Source organism: Papaver somniferum, chromosome 7, assembly GCF_003573695.1.
Source record: "Papaver somniferum cultivar HN1 chromosome 7, ASM357369v1, whole genome shotgun sequence".
Taxonomy (NCBI): domain Eukaryota; kingdom Viridiplantae; phylum Streptophyta; class Magnoliopsida; order Ranunculales; family Papaveraceae; genus Papaver; species Papaver somniferum.
The window spans coordinates 66,216,049-66,226,052 of NC_039364.1; positions in this window are offsets into that span (position 1 = coordinate 66,216,049).

Below are 10,004 nucleotides of genomic sequence, written 5' to 3' on the forward strand. Positions count from 1 at the left end.
ATAGTCCAATCCGAAGTTAGCTTGGAGTAGGCTAGTGTCTGTAGCGGATTAATACAGTGTGTATTCAATCTGGACTAGGTCCCGGGTTTTTCTGCATTTGCGGTTTCCTCGTTAACAAAATTTCCGGTGTTTGTGTTATTTCTTTTCCGCATTATATTTTATATAATTGAAATAATACAGGTTGTGGGTTCGTGATCATCAATTGGAAATCCAAACTTTGGTTGTTGATTGATATTGATTGATCCTTGGACATTGGTCTTTGGTACCTTCCAAATTATTCCTTGTATTTGATAAAGACTCGCTATTGTTTTTAGCTTGAGTAAAAATCAAATCAAGAGAGATATATTAACTCCTTGAGATACTTTCATCTAGATTGAGTCTGACTCTCTAGTTGATTCTCTAGTAAAGTATTTCGGATTTAGTCCATACAGATTGCTAATCGAAATATTGGGTGGTGTTGTTAGACCCCCGTTTTTTGAATTGGTATCAGAGCAGGAAAACACGTTCAAGACCTAACAAGTCTGTGTTTGTAGCGATCTGACTCTATGGACAAGAATACTATCTGTGACAACGCAACATCAGTACAGGACTACTCAGATAAGTTTCAAAAATCTGAAACCACTGAGAAAAACTCCTTCTCGTCTCCTTCAACCGAATCTGAGTCCAACTGGAGGAAATCTCTTGATGAACAGTTGGATGATCTCTCGGATGATAGTGATTCTGAAGAAGGACAGAGTCTTGATGAGGAAGTTTCTCAATACATCAAGTTGTTTAATCGTGAATTGAAGGAAACAAGGACAACTGCTTGCTTAAGAAAGTATATGAGTCCTCTCTGTCAAGAAAACAAAAAATTGAGAAAACTCTTCAAAGGTTATGATGGTGGATACAAATTGTTACAATCTACCGTTAAAGATCATGAAGAAGAGGTTCGCTCAAAAAAATCTGAATGTGATAATCTTCTTCGTAACCTCTGTATATTAAAAGAGAGGCTTGCCGAAAGTGAAGCAAGATGTGAATCTCAACAGAAGTATTCCAATGACAAAGAACGCAATCTTCTTCTCAGAGAAAATTCATTGGAAACCAAACTCAGTGCTGCTCTTAATAAGGTAAAATCACTGGAAGAGAATCTAAATAGGTTCGGTTCTAGCTCTACAAACAGTCTTCTATGCTGGGAGCCTGTAAAGAACATCATGATAAACGTGGTCTAGGATATAAAGGAATAGACGCTCCTAACAGTGGTAAGACTAAGTTTGTTAAAGCTGTTAATATTTCTCCATGTGAAGAACCTGTGTCAGCTTACAAAAACAAGGATTCTACCTCTTCTAAATCTGCTCAAAAGAGAACTACTGAACGTAGGTCCTTCAACTGCTATTATTTTGAAACAAAGGACACTCTGAGCGAAGGTGTCTCCTTCGGATTAGGAATGAAAAACTTCACAAAATTCTTACTTGGATGTCTAAAGAAGTTGTTAAACCTATATCACAGATTGGAATCATTCATGTCCGGCCTCAAGGGAAATACTGTGATAGGACTTTTCCTAATTATGTATTCAAACCGAAGGATACCTACAATGGTGGAAGGAAGAACAACAAAAGTGTGACAGATGCTGTAAATCAGTCTGGAAGGATAAAAAGGAACATGAGAAAGAAAAACGAGTCAAGTTCCCCTAATGTTCTCAAAAAGGACTGTGAATCCAAGACTTCCAATTCAGACTTATTACATGTCAACAGTCGAGTCTCTGATCTGAAGATTCACATAAACAGACTCAGACGGAATATCAAGAAAACATGGAATGTTGTTAAAACAGGTACTTCTAAATCTTCTCTTGATAATGCTTCTTCAACTAAACCAGGTAGTTTGTTAAACACCGATGAAAAGGAAAAAGAAGAAGTGAATAATGATGAGCAAGATGCTCATCTTATTACAACCTGACATGTTCATGTTGCATCTTTTTTTTTAAAAGAAATTGTCTTGTTAAAAAGGGATGCTCATGGTTTTCAGGATTTTCATCTTGAGAAAACTGTCAGGATTGTACTGCATTCGATGTTACTTATTCTGTTTGCTCCTCAAACATCTATTTCTCTTTCTCTTTGGGCTTCTTTGGTCTATCATAGGCCTGTTTCTCTAGTTTACGCACCAACCCTCATGAACGTCTTGTTTCCTAGGGTTTGATGGAATCCTTTATTTTTATAATGTGTTCCAGAGGTGCAAAAAGATTTTCTAAAAATCTTTGTGGTGCACAATAGAGGGAAGCAACAAGGTTGATGATGTTGAGCTATGTCCTATTGATATTTCCTGCTTTCATGCTCTTGATCATGAAAACGAAGACAAACTGCCAGTTCAGATTTCTTCACAACTGGTAGGAAATCTTCTTGGAGACTTCAAGGTCGTTCGCGAACAACTTGGTATCGCAACACGGAATCTAGACTACCTAAAAGACGAACTAAGGAAGGCAACTAAGGAACTCGCTCTTGTTCAATCCCTGGTTGCATACATGATTTAGTTTTTCGTCTGATCTTGGTTCTAGTTGTTTGCCTAATATGTCTTCTTTTTGGATTAGTTGGAAGAATAACTAGTGCTTTGAATAGCGATGATTGTGACTACACATAGCTATTTTTGTTTTCATCTTCTTATGTTATTTTTTAGGTTTATTGGTTTTAAATTCTAAAAATATTTGGAGGATGATGTTATTGGAGGATTGATCTTTATGATTTTGTGATATTGTAATTTGTTTATGGGATATGTAATGTTTACGTTCGTGAACTTGAAGGTCCAATATTGCGGTCAAAAGTAAAGTCGTTCATGAATTAGTATTCGTATTGATGAAAGGACAAATGGACTTTTGACAATTACAAAAGTTATGCCTATGCAATCATGTATTTGATGGAAAATAGGATGATATCTTTTGTTTGACAATGATAAAGTCTATTATATCGTTATGATGGAAATAGAATAGATCCTTGTATGTTATCCACGGTATTGATCTTCATTGATCCATCTTGTTATGTTTTACCGTGAAGGCTCCATTGAGTGTCTTATGTTGAGCACGATACAACTAAGTCGATTTTTCTTATTGGCTTGTTGGTTGTTCCATAAGATGCTACATATCGAGCATTAGGAACTAAATTAATCAATCAGTTTGTTTATTTAGTTTGTACTCCATAAATTTTCTTTCTTATGTCGAGTACATGTACGGTTAAGGTTGTCATATTCTATGATGAACTTAGTCGGGGTTCCATAAGTTCTCTTATGTTGAGCCCAAAATAATTAAATTGATTACTTCGGTGATTAGTTTGGTTGTTTGTATTTCAATTAGATTAATTATAGGTTCTCTTGTAATTAATCTAGTTGAGTTTTCATATATTCCACAAATTCTTGTGTTTAGTATATGAACGGCTATACTAATCATGTTCTATTGGTTAATGTAGTCGTATATTCCGTAAGGTTTCCTTATGTTGAGTATGTGAACGATTAAGTTAGTCATCTCCGTATGATTACCTTAGTCATAGCTCCGTCAGTTTACTTATGTTGAGCACTTTCAATTAAATTGATCACTTTTGTGGTTTGATTTAGTTGCGTTTTCAATTGAATTAATCATGGGTTTACTTGTGATTAATTTGGTTGAGCTTTGAATATAGAAAACCATTCCTATGGTTTTTGGTGTCCAATTAAAAAATCCTTCTTTTCCTTCGAAATTAAGGTCGCTCTTGTTGTTCTTTCGGGAATGACATCAAATGGGGGAGAGTTCTTTTGAACTTGTGCTTAATGGTAATATCTTGCGGGGTGTGCGGATGTGGAATTTTATAGGGGTTATCTTGTATCTTAAAACTCCCTGATGAATGCATTTAGCTTCGGCTTTATGATTGCATCTAAATTAAGTTGGTATGTATTTTTCTTTTAGTCTATGAAATGTCTCTTGTGGAAATTTCATTATGATCCCGTTCTTGTACCTTTGCCAATTTTATTGACAAAAAGGGGGAGAAATAATGTAGTTCACACTACAAATACATATGGTTTTCGGATCATTGTGTAAGGGGGAGTGGTTTCCATGGTCGATATGGAGTATTGACTAAGGGGGAGTGATACATATCACCGTACTATTATTGTTAAAGTCGTGATACAATTGGACTTTGATATAACATAATAATACTATGACATTGTATAATAATGATCGAGAATCTCGATTTCTCTCATTGTTATAGCTACGGATCTTCAACAAAGGTGATGCTAAACTTACAACCTTTGGGATCATTGGAGTACTCGGAAGGACGAAGATTTCAGGGAACGTTGAAGATTAAACTATGGAATAGGAGCCACTAGAGTTTAACTTTTTGTATTCCATATGTATTAATAGTTTTGTCACTAAAATTGACAAAGGGGGAGTTTGTTAGAGCATAGCTCGGTCGACCTCACATGCGTTGCTATCTCAAGCATGTTTGTCAATGTTAGTGATCAAAACTATGAGTCTTGATTTCTAGCCTACATAGCTAAGTCTCGGACTAGGATCAAAAATTGTAGTTGAGCTCAAGAACTTCATGGAGATTCATCATACAACGACGAAGATCTATACAAGGAACCGTGGAACTTCATCAAAAAAAAGGTATGTGGAGACTTGAACTTATCTATCACTCAAAAGTCTATCTATTCTACCTCCTACTTCTTATGAGACAAAAGTTGTATGCTATATAGACTAGATCATACACATTTGACATTTCGAGCTGAGCATTCATTGCTTATCTTTTATCTCGAAATCGTGTGTTGGTAAAGCGTTTCGCTTTGATCAAGTTTATCTTCACCTAGTGACGAAAGTCATGAAAAGTTTCAATCACTTTGAGAATTTCTCTGACGTGAATCGATCTGTGAATAACTGATACATAGCGTCCTCTGATAATGTCTCAATGATTGAAATGAGAGTTTAGATTACATAACCATGTATTCTTTGAACCGAAGTTTTCGAACTTTGTTGATCAAGAGAAATCAGGAGGATTGTGGAATTGGCTTGCCAAGTCCGCGAACCCAGTCCGTAGACTCAATCCGCGAACTGTCGGAAGTTCTCGACCGAGAATTTATGCTGGATTTTACAAAACTCGTTTGTGTGCTAAGTCCGCGAACCCAGTCCGCGAACTGGCGGAATTTCTCTTTCCGAGAATTTCTGCTGAGTTTGGAAAACTCAACCGATTAACTTAAGTCTGCGAACTTGTTTGTGAACTTAAGAGGTTATGATCTAAATATGTGCTCTGAACATGAAACATTAAATTACTAAGGAATGTTTTATGCAAACCGTGGCTATAATGTTCATGAGCCGATTCAATCGAATCGAATCATCTTTGTTTCAATTGTGTCTTGTGTAGTTATATAAGATCTCATAGCAATTGAGCAACTCTTTAACTAGTTCATTTGAGTCAATTGAACTAGTTATGGTGGAGAAGAACAAGGTTAATATGAAATGTTCATATGGTTAACCTTTTGGGTTACTATGTTGAACCAACATACACGTACACGTTTGGGCATGGTTTTCACAAACCCAGTAAACGTATATCTCAAGTGTGTGTGACAAGCTAAGTTTTCGATCTAACGGTTGAGAAATATTAGCTTGAATCTAAATCAGGTTTTCAACTAACGGTGAATAAGGATTGCTTTGTACCTAAGGCAAAACCCTAATTTGAAGGCTATATAAAGAAGATATCTAGCATTGTGCAAAACTATTCCCCACACGTGTGTGTGAAACTAGTGCGCTCGCTAGAGTCGATTCTCCTTTAACCTTTGATTTTCTTCTCTAAAACCAGGTTAACGACTTAAAGACTTCATTGGGATTGTGAAGCCGGACCGATACTACTTTAATCGTAGTTGTGTGATTTGATCTTGCATCTTCTATCGTACGAGTACAATCAATTGATTGGCTTGAGATCGTGAGAGTTCTCCGATAGGAAAGATAAAGAAGTCACAAACATCTTCGTCTCACTGTTTGTGATTCCTCGAAAAACCGCCTGTGTAGTCAGGAAGGATTATAGAGAGGTGATTGATTAATCTAAGTTGTTCTTCGGGAATATAAGACCGGATTATCAATTGGTTCTTGTTTACCTTGATTTTATATCTTAATAAGGAACAAAACCTAGGGTTTATCTGTGGGAGACAGATTTATCCTTTGATAGACTTTTCTGTGTGAGACGGGTCGGTTTATTATCAAGTCTATGATTTTGGGTTGCAGCAACTCTTGGTTGTGGGTGAGATCAGCTAAGGGAATCAAGTGCGTAATATCCTACTGGGATTAGAGGCATAGGAGTACAACTGTACCTTGGATCGGTGGGAGACTGATTGGGGTTCAAATATAGTCCAGTCCGAAGTTAGCTTGGTGTAAGCTAGTGTCTGTAGCGGCTTAATACAGTGTGTATTCAATCTGGACTAGGTCCCAGGGTTTTTCTGCATTTGCGGTTTCCTCGTTAACAAAATTTCTGGTGTCTGTGTTATTTCTTTTCCGCATTATACTTTATATAATTGAAATAATACAGGTTGTGCGTTCGTGATCATCAATTAGAAATCCAACCTTTGGTTGTTGATTGATATTGATTGATCCTTGGACATTGGTCTTTGGTACCGTCCAAGTTATTCCTTGTATTTTGATAAAGACTCGCTATTGTTTTTAGCTTGATTAAAAATCAAATCAAGAGAGAGATATTAACTCCTTGAGATACTTTTATCTAGATTGAGTCTGACTGTCTAGTTGATTCTCTAGTAAAGTATTTCGGAGTTAGTCCATACAGATTGTTAATCGAAATATTGGATAGTGTTGTTAGACCCCCGCTTTTTCAGTTAATGATGGCGTAGATAAAATCCGATTCTTACAATCAGTCTTTATTGGAGTCATATATAAACCGATTGTTTCATATTCGTAAGAAAAAAAATTCATTCATTTCAAATTTACTACTTTTCGTAGGAATCACGGATGCACTTAGAACGTGCATCAAGCCTTTGAACCCCTAGGTGACCCTAGTGGACGAGTTTTGAGCATGCATAAACTTGTTTTATGATAAACCCACATAATTATAATTAAAACACTTTAAGTGCATTTAAGTTCAAACCATAATCATCCAAGAAATAAACTTTAAACCATCGAAAAAAGTGTTAAAAACTTAAAACTAGAAACAACAAAAGTCTTAAAAACTTAAAAATTGAACTTATAATATCTAAAAGAGAGCATCAGCATCATGGAGCACCAACATCAGGAGCAGAAGCATCTTCAGTGGCACCCGCTGCAACAACATCACCGACATCGGCATCAGCATCTTCAGCAGCACTTGTTGCAACAGCAGCGAACATTTGTTCCTACAGGATATCATCCTCAACGTCCGCCTCCCTCCGTGCTGCAATTTCATCCCTCCTCCTTCTGGCAAATTGGATGATCTCAATCAGCTCTTCCAAATCTGGTCCAAAATTTTGAACGCCTGCTCTAACTTGGTCTCCCTTCTAAAGTCGAACTTGTACATGCTCCTTTGCACGATCTACGGTTTTCTGGCACCATCCTCTTTCTCCATGGGGCGGTTAAATAAGTTCAGATGACTGAAATCCATATCTACTACAAAAAAAAAAATCAAACCACGGAATCGATTTATAAAACAATACATGTAATCCGATTCTAACTATTAAAACACATAGGAAAATGAAACCCTAATAATCGGTTTATATGGTACATATATAAAAACCGATTGCGAAGTGGAATCTGAAGAGACAACTTCACAATCGGTGTATTACCACGTAAATAAAACCCGATTGTAAGAGCGCATAGTTACAAAAAAAAAAAAAATAGCACCCAGAATCGGTTTATGCTAATGCACTTATAAACTGATTTTGGCGATGTCTTTTCATATTTTGATTTCAAACCCAGAATCGGTCGATGCTAGTCATCATATAAACCATTTCCTCTGCATGCTCTTCATGGCCGAAAAACAAAACCCAAAATCGGTTGATACTATATGTCAACATAAACCGATTCTGGAAAAATCAGAGATTTTTATTTTTCAAAATCAAAGTTTTAAACATGTAAATCAATGAAGAAATGCAAATCATAGAATGGGTTGACGGAGGTTTACCTTTTCTTGGTTGGATTAGAGATCGTTGGAGAAGAAGATTTTTTTTTTTTTGATTAGGGTTTATGGAATTTGGAAGGATTAGATAAGAATAAAAAGTTTTTATTTTTTGGTTTAGTTTTTATGTTTTTGATGTTTTTACTGAAAATGATAAGGATTAGTATTTATATGAGTTAGTTTTAGGAATTAATTTGGGGCTAAATTAGTCTTTTTATCAAATTTGGCACCCCATAGACATTTGTGTAAGGTGGGAGAGAAATTTGATAGGCCCCAATTAAATGGCCTAGGCCTCAAACTAGCCAGGAATTTTAATAGTGAGGTTAACTTAGTACTTTGACCCAGTTTAGACACCTTTTATCCCCTTTGTGTAGGAACGCACAATTGGGGGATACTTTTTTTAATTGGGGGATATGAATTACTAACCCCATCCAATAGTGTTCGGTAAGGGGTGTTTTTTGGGGACGGAAATACTAAAATACCCTTCCATCTAAATTAAAATTTATAACTAAAAATCAAAATCAAACCCTAACAAGTTCTTAAAGATAGGTTAAATTGAATTGTTGTTGAGCAAGAAGAAGAAGAAATGGCTTTATTGAGAAGGTACATGATACCCAATCATATTTAAAGTGTTGTTGTTTTCAGTTTGAGTTTCTATCCACTCCCGGCTTGTGTTCATGATGAATACCCTACTGTTTTTTGTCCTGGCATGGCTTTTAAGATGAATACCATGCCGATATCATGTGCCGGCATGGCTGTTTGGATGAATACCATGCCGATATGTTGTGTCGGCATGGTTTTTAGGATGAATGCAATGTCGATACTAGTGTCGGCATGGTTTCCAGGATGAATACTATACCGAAACTTGCTATTTCAGACAAATTTTATGTATGTTTTTATCCTCAAACCGACACGGTACACTTGGGAATCGACCATGCCGATACTACTACCGGCATGCTCGATAATGAACTTTTTGTGCCGGCAGTGTACTTACAATTTCAAAATTGGGGGATATTGTGTATCGGCATGGTGAAAGTATGAATACTATGTCGATTCCTTGCCGGCATGGTATTCATACTTTTACCATGCCGACACTAAGTTTTTCAGGCGTGACAATGACGGATTCAATGAAAAAAATCAATTTTCAATACATTAACACCTATATATGACTAATTGGACCACTTGTATATTCAGCTTGTTTACTTTCCTAGGTTGGTTCTTCACCTAAACCTTCATGATTATAAATATCTTGATTTAATGTTGTTACATCAACAAATTCGATAATAATAATTTATTCTAATGATTATCAAACTAATCTATTAACTTAGCTAATTATAATTAACCACTAAACATGATTAGTGAGGGGTAAATTAGGAATTAGTTAAAATACATGGATAAGGGTGTAGATGGGGAAAAACGATTTGCTGGTTTTTAAGGAATTGAGGAGACGACTGTACGGAGGAGACTCCTCGAACCGAGCGAAATGTTAAACCTCACACAGATGCACCGCTGCAAAGGGGGTGCTTTAGATTCGAGAGATCAATCTGTAGTACTCCGGATTAAATCAAGACAATGACCGTTCCAGAGTAAATTCGGTCACAAGAGAGGATGGGTTGATCTGCAAGAGGGAAGCTGAGAAATGTGTGGAATCAATGGTAATCAAAGATTGTGGGTGTGTGAATTCTGAATATGATAAGCTCTAAATAATTGAAATTGCTCAATTGAGAGTAGTTGCTCAATTGATGAGTTGATGATCTCGTGTTGTCGATGAGACGTGAGATTGATGATACTGTTGATGCTGATGATTCAATCATGATTCAGAGACTTATTTATATTGATGGAATTTTAGACACCATGATCCCATGAAGTGTGACAGTTGATGGAATCAAGGAGTGGGGAGGTGGAGATCGTGTTTTAAACCAG